This window comes from Anser anser (genome assembly GCF_964211835.1).
Source record: "Anser anser genome assembly, chromosome: 16".
Lineage (NCBI taxonomy): Eukaryota > Metazoa > Chordata > Aves > Anseriformes > Anatidae > Anser > Anser anser.
This window is the reverse complement of record NC_139737.1, coordinates 15,808,148-15,823,958: the sequence shown is the minus strand read 5'-3', so window position 1 is coordinate 15,823,958 and position 15,811 is coordinate 15,808,148. Positions and strand designations below refer to the sequence as shown.

Sequence of the window (15,811 nt, the reverse complement as noted above, 5' to 3'; positions counted from 1 at the left end):
TGCAAGCTGCTATGTGGTAGATGCCTGCTGTAAAGCCCCTGGGTGCTAATGTGTGTTTTTAGGGAGTAAGCACCATCTGTATTAAAAATATTGTATCCTAGTAATCTTCTATAAAGGTCTTATACTCTTTTTTTTTTTTAAGCTTCAGGCAGGAAATGCCTTTTATTACTTTATGGAATGGGGTACTAAACCCACAGCCTCCAGGGCTGTCCCAAGCAAAGGGTCGCTCATCTGGCTGACGATGCAGAGAATCCTGTCTCCTGTGGAAGAACTCATCCCAAAAGCCAGTGCAGCGGGCACACCGCTTTTTCCGCCTCTCGCCCAGCTGCAGGACACATCACTTGGAGATACAGCATCAGGACCCTCGAACCGGAGCCGTGCTGCCCACCGGGCTCCGTCAGCAGTAAGAACAGCTTTTGGTGTGGGTGCTGTTGCCCGGCCCAACACAGCGGAGCTCCGTGACTGCACACCGCAGGTCCGTTTGGTGGCTTTGGGGCAAAGCTGGGGAAGGTGCTCCCGTACCCCGAGCTGCGGGGGTGCCGGTGTCCCCGGGCAGCCCCGGGGCTCAGGCTGTCTTCGGAGAAGGGGAGGCGACGCTTCCCCCACCCAGGTTTGCGAAGCGGCCTCCAGCCCAGGCCTCTCCTCGCCACCGCGCTGCACGAGGCGCGTCTGTGCCCGTCGCCGGCCCCTCCGGGAGCCGCTAGGCGGGGAGGGCTCCTCCGCCCCGGGCGGGCCCGCGCCCAGGGGTCCCCAGGCACCGGCTGTGAGCGCCCCGGGGCCGCGGCGGCTGGCAGAGAAGATGGCGGCGGCCCCCCGGGAAGGGACCGAGCGGGCGGAGCGGGCGCCGCGGCGTCCCCGCGCCCGGCCGGGGGCTGCGGGCAGCTCCCGCCCACCTGCGGCCGGGGCGGGCGTCCCGAGGGGCCCTGCCGAGGCCCAGCGGGACCCTCACGGCGCGGGGACCGCCGCGGGGCGCTGCCCGCCGGCCGCGACCGGGCTCGGGCCGCCCGCCCCGCAGCGGGTGCGCGGGTCGGGGCTGCGGCCTCGGGGGTCTCCGCCCGGCCGCGGCGGCGGCGCCCCCTTTGTGCGGGGCAGAAACGGCGGCGCCGCGGCCTCGGCGGGGAGCGGGGCGAGCGGCCCCGAGCCCGCGGCGCCCGCTCCCGGCGGCGGCGGCGCGCTCGGACGCAGGCGCGCGGGGCGGGCGGTCACGTGGCCGCGGCGGAGGCGGCGGGAGGCGGAGCGGCGGCGGCGGCCTGCGGAGGGTGTCCGGGCGCCCCAGGGCCGACCGCCACCTCCCGCCCCCGCCGTCACGGGGCGCGGGCCCCGCGCGCCCCCGCTCGCCCCGGCGGCCCCCGCCCCTCCCGCGCGCGCTCGCGGAGCGGGCACGGCGGCGGCGGCAGCGGCGGCGGCCCCGCGGCCGCCAGCAGCGGCACCGGCGCCAGGTGAGGGCGGGGCGGGCCCGCCGCGGGGCCTCGCCGCGGCCCCCGGCGGCGCGGGGCGGGGGAGCGGGCGGCGGGCGCGGGGAGCGGCGGGCGTGACAGGGGCGGCGGGGCGGAAGCGGCGCCCCGGCGGTGTCAAGGACGGCGGGGCCCGGAGCGCGGCCCGGAGCAGGCCGCGGCGGGCCCGGGGCCGCCGAGAGATGCCCGGGCTCGGGGCCCGCCGCCGGTGCGGGGCCGGGCCGAGCCGAGCCGGGCCGGGCCGGGCCGGGCCGGGCCGCCCCCCGCTCCATTCCGCCCCCCCCCCGCTCAGCCCCCGGGGGGGCGGGAGCCTGGTCGCGGGACGGGGCGCGGTGCCGGGCCCGGAGCGTGTCAGCGGGCCCCGCTCGGGGCCGCGGCCTGGGCCCCGCCTGTCCCGGGGCGCCCCGGGCCGCTCGGGAGCTGCCCCGCGCCGGTAGGCGGCCGCTGGAAGGGGCGCGGCGGCTGCGGCCCCGCGAGCCCCGGCTGGGCGCTGCCCGCCCCGCAGCCCCCGGGTCAGCCCCGGCCGGCCCCGGGGCCCTGCTCCGGGCCCGTGCCCGAGCCCGCCCGGGGCGGAGGGGCACCGCTGCGGTCCGCGGGGCCGTGCCGAGCGCTGCCTTCTGGCCCGCGGAGGGCGAGAGCGCTTCTGGCCGGAACGGGAAGGCGGGCGGAGTGCGCTGCGCCGGGGGAGCTCCTGGCCCGGTTTAGGTCGTGGCTGTTTTTAGTTTCCCTGCCCTCGTGCAGGCACAGGTGGCTTTTAAAGATGTCAGTGAAGGTGCCTTGACGTGTCTTTGAGCCCAGGCTTTTGTCTGGATTTCCCCGTAACTCTTCAAGGTGCTCATAGAAAGGCTTCTTCGCTTATTCCCGTGGTTTGATTTCCGCATTTCCCATAAATTTAATTCCTTTTAGAACATCTTAGAAAACTCGGGATTCTCATTCCTTCTGATTTTTTTTGGGGGGGGAATGGGGGAAACAGGAAGGAGCAGGCTTTTCTGTTGCTCTCCTTGGCACGGGTTTGAAAGCTGACGACAAACTGTAGCTGTCTGAGCCTTGTCACTAAGACTTCCTAACCCCTCACCTTCCAGACCTTGTGCGTGTCATTACCTTAACCAAATTGTGAGTAAGCTGCAGAAAGCTAATAGAAAACTGTAATAAAATCTTTCTCAGTTGAATTTTATTGTAGGAAAGGTAGCGCTTCCTATTGGTGTTTATAGTTAGTGTTCTTTATAGTCTGTCCATTTCTCTACAGATATACAACTAAAGCATCTTTCAGTATTTCACGTATGAGAAAGCAACCACAAAAAACAAATTTGGTGTTCTTGAAAAAGAGTCACCACGTGAGATAACCACAATTTTTGGATTTATTGGCTCTTTTCGAGTCACAGCAAGTATTCCCAGCTTCTGTGGGCGTCTTGTGGAGCAAGAAATGAGCACCTCAAGATATGTGTCCGTAATGTCTGGGTCTGCAAACCTCTGGACTAAACATACTGCACACAGTGAGGCACCAAGGTGTTTGCTAGGAATTCATATGCTTCTCAAATACCTGTATTCACTGAGCCATGTGGCTTCTTTTTAAAGTTAACTGGCTTTACCAGGATTTATTTCACAGTTGTACTGGATCCTTACTCTCCTGTTAGAAGTCATAAATCAAAAGGGCAGGGAGGGCTGCACACAGACCTGGTCTTTTGTTGAGAAATGACACTTCTCAGTATTTTATAAGTACAGAAAAAAGTACAGAAGGGTATTCCATTAGACTTCAGATTTTGGTTGGAAAAATTCCCAGGCAGCGCTCTCCAGCCATTCTCTATAGAAAGGCTGTTCGGCTATAGAACTTACAGGGAGGAGTTGTTAACAACAGGCTTCCAAGCGATGCAGTAGTTTTATGCTATTCTACTAAAGAAATAGCTGCTTTCTTAAAAAAAAAAAGGGGGGGGGGAGGGGAAAGGGAAAGAAAGAAAATGTGTAGGGAAACCTGAGAAATCCAGATCCCCACCTGCATTTGTAAACTAAGTATTAGTGTTTTCGTTTTTTAGATGCTTAAAATATTTGAACTTGAAAAATATTGGGGTATAGAGTTGAATTCTAATGAACAATTGTAATATCCCTCAGTTCTTCGTAGGTATGATGCTGTCAAAGATTGCATGCCTCTGTAGTAGATATTAAATATTTTAAATTTATATGGTAAACCTGTTTAACAGTTTAGTTATATGTTTGTTTTCTAACACTGTATTGTTTGCTCTTGGATGGAAGCTGGAGTTGCAGTTGAGTTACATAGATATACTAAACGTAACAGATTTGCTACCGAAGATATCGACGGGTTAAAGTGGCTGTCACAGTTCAATTGCATTAGGAATAGTGAGATTTTATAGGTCATTAGCGTCCCTCTGAAGGACAGAAGGTGTGATGTTGATACCTGTTTCAAAATCATGTGTCTATTGAGAAATACAACTGCCATGGTGCGCAGAGAACACTAGTGCGTGGAGCGCCTGCCGGTGTGCAGTGCCCGCTGTATGAACAGCAGCACTTACACCTGGCAGCGTGTCCACCTGAGGCAGGGCAGATGCATCCTCAAATTCCCGGTGAGAGATGTTCCAGCTGTTTGGCAGACGACTGAGGTTTTTTTCTTCACACTTGTTTATTGAGACAATGGTTATTGTGTATTCTGTCTAACGCTTGCTCTGTCCTGTTTTCAAACTCTTCTGTCACTTCCAGAGCAGATCACTCGTGTTCTTCAGCAGGAGCTACCTCATGCGGATAACATTTCAACCGTGTAGCCGGTGTGTTTCTTAGTTTGTACACCTCGATAGCTGAAGGTTTGGCTCAAGATGGTGTGAGAAACTCTGATTCTCTAGTGACCTGACTGATTAGAAGGAAGAGAATTAATAATAATAATAATGTTAATAAAGGCTTTCCAGTGATGCAACTGGCATTGAAAGTTCAGCTAGGCTTTGGATTGCACAGGAGAGGTAGTAGTGGAAGTGCTCCATAGTCCAAGGAGTATGGGATTTTCATCAGCCTGTTGGGTACCAGGGCTCATTTCCTTTCCATTGTGTCCTCTGTTGCCGCTGCTAACAGCAGCCCATCTGCATTCTGAATAGCCCTTCCAAAATTGTTGTTGACATACTTACAAATAGGAACGAGAAGTGAATTCTGGTGTGTGTGTGTGTAGTGACTTTCATGCTGTGTCACAATAAATAACTGTTCTTCATGTATTTGGGGAAAAGAAAGATGAACGGTCAGGCTTACACAGAGTGTAACTGCTCCGTAGACTCGGCAGCACGCAAGAACCATCCTCTTTTTGGAACTGGGAGGACTGTTGCTGCCTTCCCCAGCTTGAATGAGTAGTCCTGAAGGATAGTCCTACATAAGGGTTTGGATCAGACTCGTACAGTAATTGAGAAGTGCAGCAGAAGAATGATACCTTGTCGAAGTTCGATTGTCCTTATATAAGCTGATAATTTTGGGACAGGAAGTTGCCTGTATTGAGTTGTTATGTGGGAGTCTGAATTTTAAGTTTGTGATCTATGAAAGGGAATAATGTATTTATTCCCAGTAAAAGACGCATGCTGTTGTCTTCTCCAAGTCCTGTGCTTATCATTTTAATTTTATAATTATTACTCTTTCAATAACCAAATAAGTGGCATTCCAGACGCCTGAGCTGGTATGAGATTTTACTTCTCCTTATGCTTTCTGGGTAGTACTTACAGAGGCTGAATTAGACGTAAGCCTCTGTTTCGCATACATGTGCGCAGGCACACTCTCATAAGTCTCTTGGATGATCCAAGGAAATCATGACGATTTTTTCTGCCTTGCTTCCTGCTAAATTAGCAGTTTTGGCTTGTGTAATACATCACTTTCCAAGCAGTGGGTGGAGGGAACGTGAGAGATGAGAGAGAGGGCTCAATCTGACAGTTCTGATGGGTCTCTGCCAGCTGTTCCAGAGAAATGGAGGAGTTAGCATTTGCAGATTTGGGACTACAGCTGCAGGAGCCGAACCTCCCAAGGCAAAAACATTGCCAGGTTTATTAGCGAGGCTCAGTGAAGAATAACACGGGACAAGAAAAAGTGTCTCCTTTTCTGGCTGCAATGTGGAAGGTGTTCCTTCTGAGGTTTTCTTGGGGTATTTTTCCCATCCCCACAACAATACATTGCTGTCTAGTTCAGTTGCATCCTAGTTTTACCATCCTAGGGATTATGTGGTTCTTAATAGCAGTAGTGGCAATAAATAGAAAAAAAAAAAAAAGAAAAAGCCTGGGAGAATGCCAAGTATGCTGCAAGTTTTTATGCAATCAGGAAAATCTCGGAATAATCTTGATTTTTAGCAAAAGCCACACCTACATAATGTGTGTTTATGGTGGTTTTTGGTTGGTTTGTGTTTTAGTCAGGGGAAACATTCTCCTTACTGAGTGCTTCATATCAAAAGAATTACTTTTAAGCCATTTATATTAGCTTAAATTTTTTCTTCATAGTTTATAATGTTTCAGGGTTTTGTGTGTTTTAGTGAAATTTCGTGGATTTCATTACTGGGAGGAAGAGCCTAATGAAGAATATTCTTCAGTTTTCAGTCAAATTCAGTTCAGGACTGGTAATCACAGGAATACCTGCTGTTGTTATACTGACAGTTATGAGCCTCTGGAAGAATGTGGGGTAAAGGAGTTACCTGTGGGGTACATCAGCCCAGACTGGTTCAGCTGTGGCTAAATTCAGCTTCAAATAAAAAGCCTGTCACAACAGACGCAATGAATAAGTTGCTACTTGAAAAGGCGTTTTCTCATAGCCTTCAGAAGATGAGATAAAGTAGTTTCTTGTCAAGATGCATCTAATTTTAAATAGCTTCTCATTTTACTTGTTTGCCGATTGCGTTGATGGGTCTTAATGAAAAGTTTCGTACTGCAGGACTCTGTCACAGTATTGATCTGTTACAGGCTATGGTATCTTTCTTCCGAATAGGGATAGCCTTAATATGTGAAATTAACAATTCAGCTAATGAGAAGTATTTGATCAGATGCTATGCCACATAGACTGTAGCTTCCACGAGTGATGCTGAAACTGGTTAGCTCATGGCAGAGGGCTGGGAGCCTTCTTGTGTTCATATCTCAACAGTTGCAAATGGGAATCTTTCTACATGGCTAACTTAGCTGCAGTTAAAACTCGTTCTGGAGTTATCATCTTGCCTTCTTATTTTTAAAGCAGTCTTGGTGATCAAGTCGGTCAACTTCCATTGACATAAAAATTAATTGCTCAGATGGAGACGTGTCTGCTGCAGCATGGCATGCGTTGTGGAGTTTCAGCCAAGTTCATAAATTGTAGTTTCATAAAACTTTAACAAGCCGGTGTTCCACTAAACAACCTGCTATCAAAATGCATCATGATAACAAAAGGTCATATGTGCTGTACAAGCTGTAGTTTTCTACTTTTCAGAAACGTTGAGGTTTTAGGCATTTTATGCCTGAGGGCTATGGGAGCTTAGCAGAAAATTATGAAAGCAGTGAGTAGTTGTGCGTCAGAATGAATGTAGCCTGCCGTCCTGTGCACTTACTTGTTTAGTTTTCTTGATGTTTGGGGAAGCGTAAGTTCAAACCGAAACTTTTCCTGTTGACCAAACTCTTAAAAAGGCTGTTTTTGTGGATTCTTTGGTGTCTGCTAAGGTATCCGTTTAATCTCTAGGCATTTCCAGGGTCCCTATCAGGTAACTTATTGTAATGAAAGCTGGACCTAATGAGCCACTGTTGATTAGTTATCTTCCATAACCAAATTTGATAGCGTTGCGTGTGCTCAGGGGAATGAAGACAGCCACCGTTAGCTGTTCCTTCTCCAGTAGCCTGGGCTAAGTGCCCTCACTTTGCTCCTGGAGCTGGCGAGGGCAGCCCACTGCTGCCCGCCCTCTTCATCTCCGCAGAGGTCTTGGGTCTGTGGATCCGCTCCTTGCCCTGCACCCGACGGGAGGGAGGGCCCAGAGCCCCCTCAGGATGGAGAAACGGAGGAGCAAAAAGCCCCTCGGTGCCTTGTGCCGAGGAGAATGGTCGGGGGACATCCGTTTGTAAAAAGGGTGAAAAGTTGGAAGGAATGTGGTATCCACTTCATGGCATGGAAAGAAAGCATTTTTAGTTTCGGCCTACGTTTAATGAATGATATTAAAATGTCAAATTTCAGATTTTGTGTTTGCCTGTTATCTTGTTGTCTAGCCATGGTATTTATGTGGGCTTGCATAGTCTCCGGTATAGCTGGAAACAGTGGAGTTACTGCTTATGTTTTAGCCAGCCAGGGCTTTTACTCGGCCTTCTGCGTCTTCTTGAATTACAATGCATTTTAGAAATACAAGAAGTTATCAGAGTTTGAAAAGTGTTAGGTGTCTATGAAAAGTGCTACAAGCATATATGGTCTACTGTGAATACTGTTTTCCTCCCTTGGAGTTGCTGGGCAGGCAGAAGAGCAAAGCATAATACTAAGGCTTTTAAAGCTATTAACTTGTTTTCTACATAGAAAATACCAAATTTCTGCTTTGGCTTTGAGTTTTGTTCCCTCGCCTGCTTTCTCACTGATGAGCAGGTTTGCATGTAGGCAGAAAATTTGCTTGAAAACCAGCACTGAGATGTTAGTATAAATCATCCTGATTTGGAGGGAGGCGTTTTGTTTTTGCTGAAGCCATTAGTTTTACTGCTCTGTTTTCATTACCTTGAGAGGTTTGAGTGCAACTTGATGAAACCGTGAACAGAAGTGTGTTCTGGGGATGGATTTGCCTCACTGTGTTGGCCATCTGCAATAAAAATGTCCATGTGAGACCTGAGGTGGTTGTGTGGGCTCATAATGTGCTTCTGGCGTGAGATTAGCAGGTTAGCCTGAGCTGGTTTAGGTGTCTGCTTATGAAAGGTGAAATGCATTGTAGTTGTGCCAGTTCCTTTTTTTTTTTTTGAAAATTAATTTAATCTAGAAGAGTTTATCTTGAAAAAGGACATTAGAGTATGATCTTTTTTCCAGCCAGAGGGAACTTACAGAAAGCATACAGTTTTTTTGCCTCTAACAGAAGGTTGGTTTTTCTAGATCCTTGTTCTTAGTGTTTGCTCTTAATACTTGAATATAGTAAGAAGCGCTATTATTATCGCTAAGGAGAGGGGTGGAATTTGCTGCAAAACTGTGTGTTAAAAAACGAGGTATTCACTGTGTTATATTGAGTATTTTTGTTACTTTGCTTCCTTGTCTTACCAAACATGATGGTTTTCTTTCAGGATTACATTTTTGGGAGTTACTGTTTAACAATGTTTGCCAGCTTGGAATTAACTGAAGACCTGTTGCATGCCACAAAATAACTGAAGTTGTGGAATTGGTTTTGGTAGGTAAAAAAAAAAAAAGTATATGATGCCTTTGAATATTTCTTGTTCTTATATATTCTCCTTCAGACTGTCCGCTGCCTGCAGTGCTTGTGTGTGTTGGATGGGCAGGGCTGGGCTGTACTGAGAGCTGACTTCTCAGTTACCACGCTGGGCTACAGGTGTTTAATGTGAGGTTTCTAGCTGTTCGCAGCCTTCCTTCCAGAGAAGGACATCCAGCATGGGTTCACCAAGGGTAAATCGTGCCTGACCAATTTGGTGGCCTTCTAGGGTGGAGTGACTGCATCCGTTGACAAAGGAAGACCGACCGATGTCCTCTACCTGGACCTGTGTAAGGCCTTTGGCACGGTCCCACATGACATCCTGATCTCCAGATTGGAGTGATGTGGATTTGGTGGGTGGACCATTCAGTGGGTAAGGAATTGGCTTGAAGGCCATACCCAGAGAGCGGTGCTCAATGGCTCCATGTCCAGGTGGAGGCTGGTGACGAGCGGTGTCCCTCAGGGGTCTCTCCCTAGGACCGGTGCTGTTTAATATCTTTATCAACGACCCAGACAGTGGGATCGAGTGCATGCTCAGCAAGTTTGCAGATGACGCCAAGCTGAGCGGTGCGGTTGATACCAAAGAAGGAAGAGATGGCATCCAAAGGGACCTGGGCAGGCTGGAGAAGGGGGCCCACGTGAACCGCATCAGGTTCAACAAGTCCAAGCGCAGGGTGCTGCACCTGGGCCAGGGCAGTCCCAGACATGAGTACAGGCTGGGAGAAGAACTTGCTGAGAGCAGCCCTGCGGGGAGGGACTTGGGGGTTCTGGTGGATCAAAAGCTCAACATGAGCCAGCAGAAGAGCAACTGCATCCTGGGCTGCATCGACAGAGGGGTGGGCAGCAGGTGGAGGGAGGTGATTGTGCCCCTCTGCTCTGCCCTGGTGAGGCCCTACCTGGAGCATTGTGTCCATGTTTGGGGCCCCCAGCACAAGAAGGATGTGGGGCTGTTGGAGCAGGTCCAGAGGAGGGCCACAAAGACAATCAGAGGGCTGGAGCACCTCTCCTATGGAAAAAGGCTGAGAGAGCTGGGGCTGTTCAGCCTGGAGAAGAGAAGGCTCCGGGGTGACTTCATCACAGCCTTTCAGTAGTCAAAGGGTACCTATAAAAAAGATGGAGAGTGACTCTTTGCTCAATCAGTTATTGACAGGACAAGAGGGGGAATGGTTTTAAACTAAAAGAGGGGAGATTTAGATTAGATGTAAGGAGCAAATTCTTCACTCAGAGGGTGGTGAGGCACTGGCACAGGTTGCCCAGAGAAGCTGTGGATGCCCCATCCCTGGAGGTGTTGAAGGCCAGGCTGGACGGGGCTCTGAGCAACCTGATCTAGTGGGTGGCGTCCCTATGGCAGGGGGGTTGGTACTGGATGGTCTTTGGGGTCCTTTCCAACCCAGGCCATTTTATGATTCTATGACAGTTGGGCTGCTTTCATGGTGTTATCTGTCTGTAATGCCAGAGTTTGAACTTCCATGTTGCTGGAACTCCCCCAAGCTGAATTGTTTTTAAAGGAAATGTATTGTATGTTTAAGTTTATTTTTAGGTATTCCTTTCACGTTATAACAGTGATTCTTAGCTGAATCTAATCTCATTCTGTAACGATATGGCACTTGCCTATTATCTACTTAAAAGTCTTTTCGCCAAAAGCAATTATGTAATTTTAGTCTTTGTATCATAGACGCACTGTGTGTGAATAGATGTGGTCACTGGTCAGATTTAACAAGCTCCAAGGTCACTGTGTTAGACAATAAAAACCGCGTACATGATTGTAGGAGGACAATACGTTGTTAACAAGTCTGCAGTAAGGACGGTGTTGTGATCAGGCTGTTCCTGGGATTTATAGGTGGCATGTTTTGAAAGTATGCCTGGGGGGGCGTGTGTGTATGTGATGTATTAAAGGAAAGCCATCTTCCTGACAGTATTCTGGCAACGCTAAACATCCTTCATTCCCATCCTGAAAAACTTGGTACCTTTATGTATTTTCTCCCTGACACCTAAAACAAAGGAAACGAAAGCTTTCACTTGGATTATCCAAGGCATGGTTTTTTGTTGTTGTTTTGATTTCCTTTTATTCCTATTAGGCTGTTTGAACAACATTTTTTCAATGAAGGCCGAGGCAAGGCGGGTTCTGTGTCCTTTGGGAGTCATGTCACTGTTTGCTGCTATCAGAGACGTTTTCTTCTCCTTCTCAGTTCTGGACTCCCTGAAGGTCTTGGTTGTAGTTTCGTTTCTGGACTGATTTTTCTTCTTGTTTCCAGCTTCAGCAGCTTTAAATAACAGCCGCTGTGGGGGTGAGGACCCTGCTCAGTGTTGGCTTCTGGCATCTGCTAAGGAATGACATCTGTCCATCCTTCCCTCTGGTTCTTCTGTGTTTGTGAAGACACTGCTGTCACCCTTTCCAAGCCTTTGTGTAACTCTGAGGAGTACTGTTTCAAGCATACGGCAGGATTTTAGTACCTTTATTTAATTGGGCTCCCTGCATATTTGTTTGAGAGGGTGCATGTTCTGTTGTGACATCAGTTGTGAAAGTGTTTATTCTGAGTTGTCCGAAATACATAAATAGCTTGTAAATCAAAAGACTGTGTCACAGCAAGGGCTTTGTTCAATATCTCCTCCAAGGTTTTTTTGTTTTACTTCACTTGTGTAGGTTTTACTTCATTTTGTGCATTTGCAATGAGGGGAAGAAAGCAACACGAGGGTTCAAGTTCTGTTTAACAAACAGATGGACATAACCCTAAGTTTGAATCAGTCAAGCTCATCTTGGCGTGAGAATACCAGGACACCAGCTTATTTTTTCCCCAGACACCAGCACTTCCAGCTGGCAGTGCTGGCGCTCCAGAGCCTGCTGTGTCCCTTGCTTGGGATGCTCCGGTCTCCGTGTGCCATCCCCTGCCACCTGCACCATGCTGCGGGTGCGTGGGCATTGGCCAGAAAACTGACACACTGCTGACGTTTTGGCTATTAGTCTGTTACCTTGCTACGTATCCTCGCCTCTCTTAATTCAGCAGCGCTTTTTTTTATTTAAGTAATCAGCAAATCCTATATAAGGCCAACCCTATTATGAACAGGTATAAGGCACTTCTCACGCTGTTTTAGCTTGCCACAGTCTGGGGTCGCAGGTAAGTGGTTGCCACGTGGTGGCACTGGGCTTGTGCTCAGTTTCCAGAAACAATTGTGTAAGGGGGGAAATACGGAACTGGAAAGCTTAAAAAAAAAAAAAAAAAGAAACAGGGTGTGGGGACGGGAGGGAAGCCATCCTTGTTCTTTGAACACACAACGATATTCAGAGATGTGTTTGTGCTGCCGTGTAAGTGTGAAGGCTTGAGTTTATGAAATTTGTTGAGGTTCTGCACGCCCGTTGAAGTCTGATTTTTGCTCATTGGAGATGCTCTCCTAGGCTGCTAGAAGTTAATGTAGGTTACAGGAGTTATTGAAGGGCCAGTGTTTTACCTGTGCGTGCCCATGCCTAAAGGGCTTTCATGGTTTTTTTGGGGGGGTTTATGTGAGGAGTGCTGAATGAAGATCCATGCTAATTATGGTCATGGGATGGCTTGTGATTTGTGGGAGTCAAATTTATAACCAAGAGATTACAGAGTTTGTTAGCACGAGGGATGCAGCTGGGATTCATGTGGTTCCGAGATGGAAGACGTGTGGTGTTCTGCCTGAAGAGGAAGATTTTGCAAATCATTACTTCCTCCTGTCACAGCCAAGATAAATTGTACCTGAATATAGAAATGGACTAAACTGTGTGCCTCTGAGAGGGAGAGAAGGAGGTGGATGTGGCAGAGAGGGGCATGATGTGGGAAGTGCAAAAAGGGAGCCTCAGCTGCAAACCTGGATATAGTACCCTTACACAGAAAGTAAAATTTAAAGCTTATTCCTATTTTTTTCTTAATTCAAGCTTTCCCTGCAGTCCTGTGGTTTTCTGAATCAAATGAAACAAGACCTGTGGTCCTTCGGCATTTAGCAAACTGTATTTCAGTCTTTTTCATGAGGTGCCGTAATTTCAACAAATTATGGTGGATTTGTGCAGGTTGAGGTGAGACTGGTGGAATTCAGTCTAAGCTGCGGTGTTTTTGTGTGTTTTAAACTGCCACTGTAGCAGTCTGGGGTCTTCTGCTCTTTCACAGAGAAGATTGATGCTTCAGACGCTTTGATTCAAACTTAAAAAAAAAAAAAAAAAAAAGCTTTTGAAGAGTTTGTGTTTTTATAGGAAAAAAAATATTTCTATGGTGTTAGGGATTGTCAGAAATATTAATGTTTCTCACTGGAGATGGAACATACCCATCCTCCAAGTAATTGTGCTTTTTCCAGTGTTTAAAATCTTGTGTAATGAGCCAAGATCTCTCTTCCTGAATAGTTTATACAAGGTTTTTAGATTTTATTTTATTTTTTTTCCCAAAAAGGTACTGCTTATTTTACACAGGATGCTCCTTCAGGGCACGGAATGGTTGTGCTTTGTCCTTAAGAGATTGTTATTTGTGTAGGACTCCGAGTTCATTTCTTCTGGAAGTCAGTATATGTGTAATGAATAAAGCAAGGATGCAGAAAGAGAAGGAACTATCTCCTGGGTAGGGTAACCAACCCAGCCCATTGAGGAGCTTCTGTGTGACAGTCAAGTTAAATCAGCTTTTCACAGAGGGTTATCAATTGTCATTCCCATTTTCTGGGCACCTGATGTGAAACTGGAATTTGACTTAATGGAGCTGCTGAATGCTCAGACCTGTAAGTTAGACACAGAGGAGTCCTGGGAGAAAATAAAAGATTGAATTGTCTCAGCGTTCAGTTTGTCTCCGGTGTTGTTTTTTTTTTTTTTAATTTTTATATCAGTTCCCCATTTTTAAAATTTCAGTGGTAACAATAATTTATGAAAGCACAGTGTAAACAGATCAGTGACTGTGAAATATTTTTACTTACCTTCAGTGCACGACTGCAGAAGAGTTTGGGATTACAAAATTAGATTTCCTTTTAATCCCAGATTTGAGTATTGTCCAAGAATGGGAGCCTGGTGCTGCACAGTGCGAAGAGAGTAACTGTATGTAAAATAGATTATTATTCGTTAATGCCATTTAGTCTGCGTAGTGTGGTGTAGGGTTGTAAGGGAGAATTAAAAATTGAGTTTTGTAAAATCGCAGCCCAATAAATGTGTGTGCAGAGAGCTGCCCTGGGGCTGTGCATCATGACTTTCGAGTGCTTGTTTCTTCATTTGGGGTGCTGTCCCTTCAGCAATGTTAGGAGAGTGTGCAAATAATGTAGGGCTGAATCGAAGCTTTTCTAGCACAGTTACCCTTTTGTATTATTATTATTTTTTTCCCAGCCCCTCTCTGCAATTCACCTTGAATCTCCGACTTGTGGTTTTAATTTGTGTTGGGAACTTGAACCTCTGCCAAAAACCCCAATCTGTATCCTATTTGATGGCATCTCATTCTGAGCTAAACGTTTGTGGTGCATCGTATTTAACACTGACAGCTTTGGAGTTATGAGGTCTTGACAGCCTTGCCTGTTGATTTGATTTGTTTTTGACAGTGGTGGTCAGGAGCAGGTCCCTTTTTTTAGCTTTGACATCAGCTTTGGCTCGTGATGGAGATGGTTTTAATTCTTTAAGAAATACTCACTAAGCATCGGGTGTGAGAGCAGAGGTAGGAGGCTGAGCTGCCTTGCATGGAGGAGTTCATCCTAGAGCCCTTGTCACGGTCTGCGGTGAAGTGGAGAAATGTGCGTCCTGCCTGTAAGTTGGTGTTGTTCACCGTGCTTGTAGGGATGACTTCTGTCTCAGGTTGTACTTCTGTGTAGATAACTATCATAATGTAACTAAACTCGCAGCTAAACTGAGGAAGTGTGGTCTGGACGATCAGGTGGCGAGGAGGACTGTGACCTGGCCGAAGGGAAGAAGCCAGAGGGTTGTGGTCAGTGGGATGGAGTCGAGCTGGAGGCCTGTATCTAGTGGAGTCCATCAGGGGTCGGTACTGGGGCCAGTGTTGTTCAGTATATTCATTGGTTACTTGGGTGAGGGAAAGGAGTGCGCCGTCAGCAAGTTTGCTGATGACACTAAACTGGGAGGAGTGGCTGACACGCCGGAAGGCTGTGCTGCCATCCAGCAGGATCTCGACAGGTTGGAGAGTTGGGCAGGGAGAAACGTAATGAAATATAACGAGGGCAAGTGTAGAGTCCTGCATCTGGGCAAGAACAACCCCTGGTACCAGTATAAGCTGGGGACTGCCCTGCTGGAAAGCAGTAAAGGGGTGAGGGACCTGGGGGTCCTGGTGGACAGCCGGATGACTGTGAGCCAGCACTGTGCCCTTGTGGCCAAGAAGGCCGGTGGAGCTGGGTCTCTTTAGCTTGGAGAAGAGGAGACTGAGGGGTGACCTCATTAATGTTTATAAATATGTAAAGGGTGAGTGTCAGGAGGATGGAGCCAGGCTCTTCTCGGTGACATCCAATGATAGGAGAAGGAGCAATGGGTGCAAGCTGGAACATAGGAGGTTCTGCTTAAATATGAGATGAAAATTTTTCACATTGAGGGTGACAGAGCACTGGAACAGGCTGCCCAGGGGGGTTGTGGAGTCTCCTTCTCTGGAGACTTTCAAAACCCACCTGGACGCGTTCCTGTGTGTGACCTGATCGAGGTGTTCCTGCTCCGGCAGGGGATTGGATTAGATGATCTTTCAAGGTCCCTTCCAATCCCTAACATTCTGTGATTCTGTAAAATTTATTGCAAAATCTAGATCTTTCATAAAGTAAAAAACATCAGGAGCGTGACGTGATTTACTGAATTCATTCTTATCTATGCTCAACAGGGAGATGGGGGGGAAGTTGTGGGCTGGCACAGGAGGAGTACATTTCAGGTAGTAATATGCATAAGCATCTGAGAACCACCTACATTTTTACAAGTTTTTATAAAGCAAGCATAGCATGCTTAAGATTTCCTTGGACATGAATAAAATAGTTGTCAAATGCTAAATATCTCCTGGTAAGAATGTTCTGTGGCTTTCCT

The 15,811-nt window shown here is 48.2% G+C and overlaps 1 protein-coding gene across 7 annotated transcripts in view; it reads left to right on the top strand.

Moving 5' to 3' along the window:
• The first annotated feature begins 1,316 nt into the window (after positions 1–1,316).
• The window catches only part of NCOA6 (nuclear receptor coactivator 6), a 47,120-nt gene continuing 32,625 nt past the window's right edge, over positions 1,317–15,811 (top strand). For 2 of the 7 annotated variants that reach the window (XR_014572990.1, XR_014572991.1), the window contains exon 1: positions 1,988–8,781. The gene's annotated coding sequence lies outside the window, so the exon portion shown is untranslated. Of the gene's footprint in view, positions 1,440–1,987; positions 8,782–15,811 lie in introns of those variants that run through there. The other 5 variants (XM_083801318.1, XM_083801319.1, XM_083801321.1 and 2 more) reach the window with 5 other exon arrangements.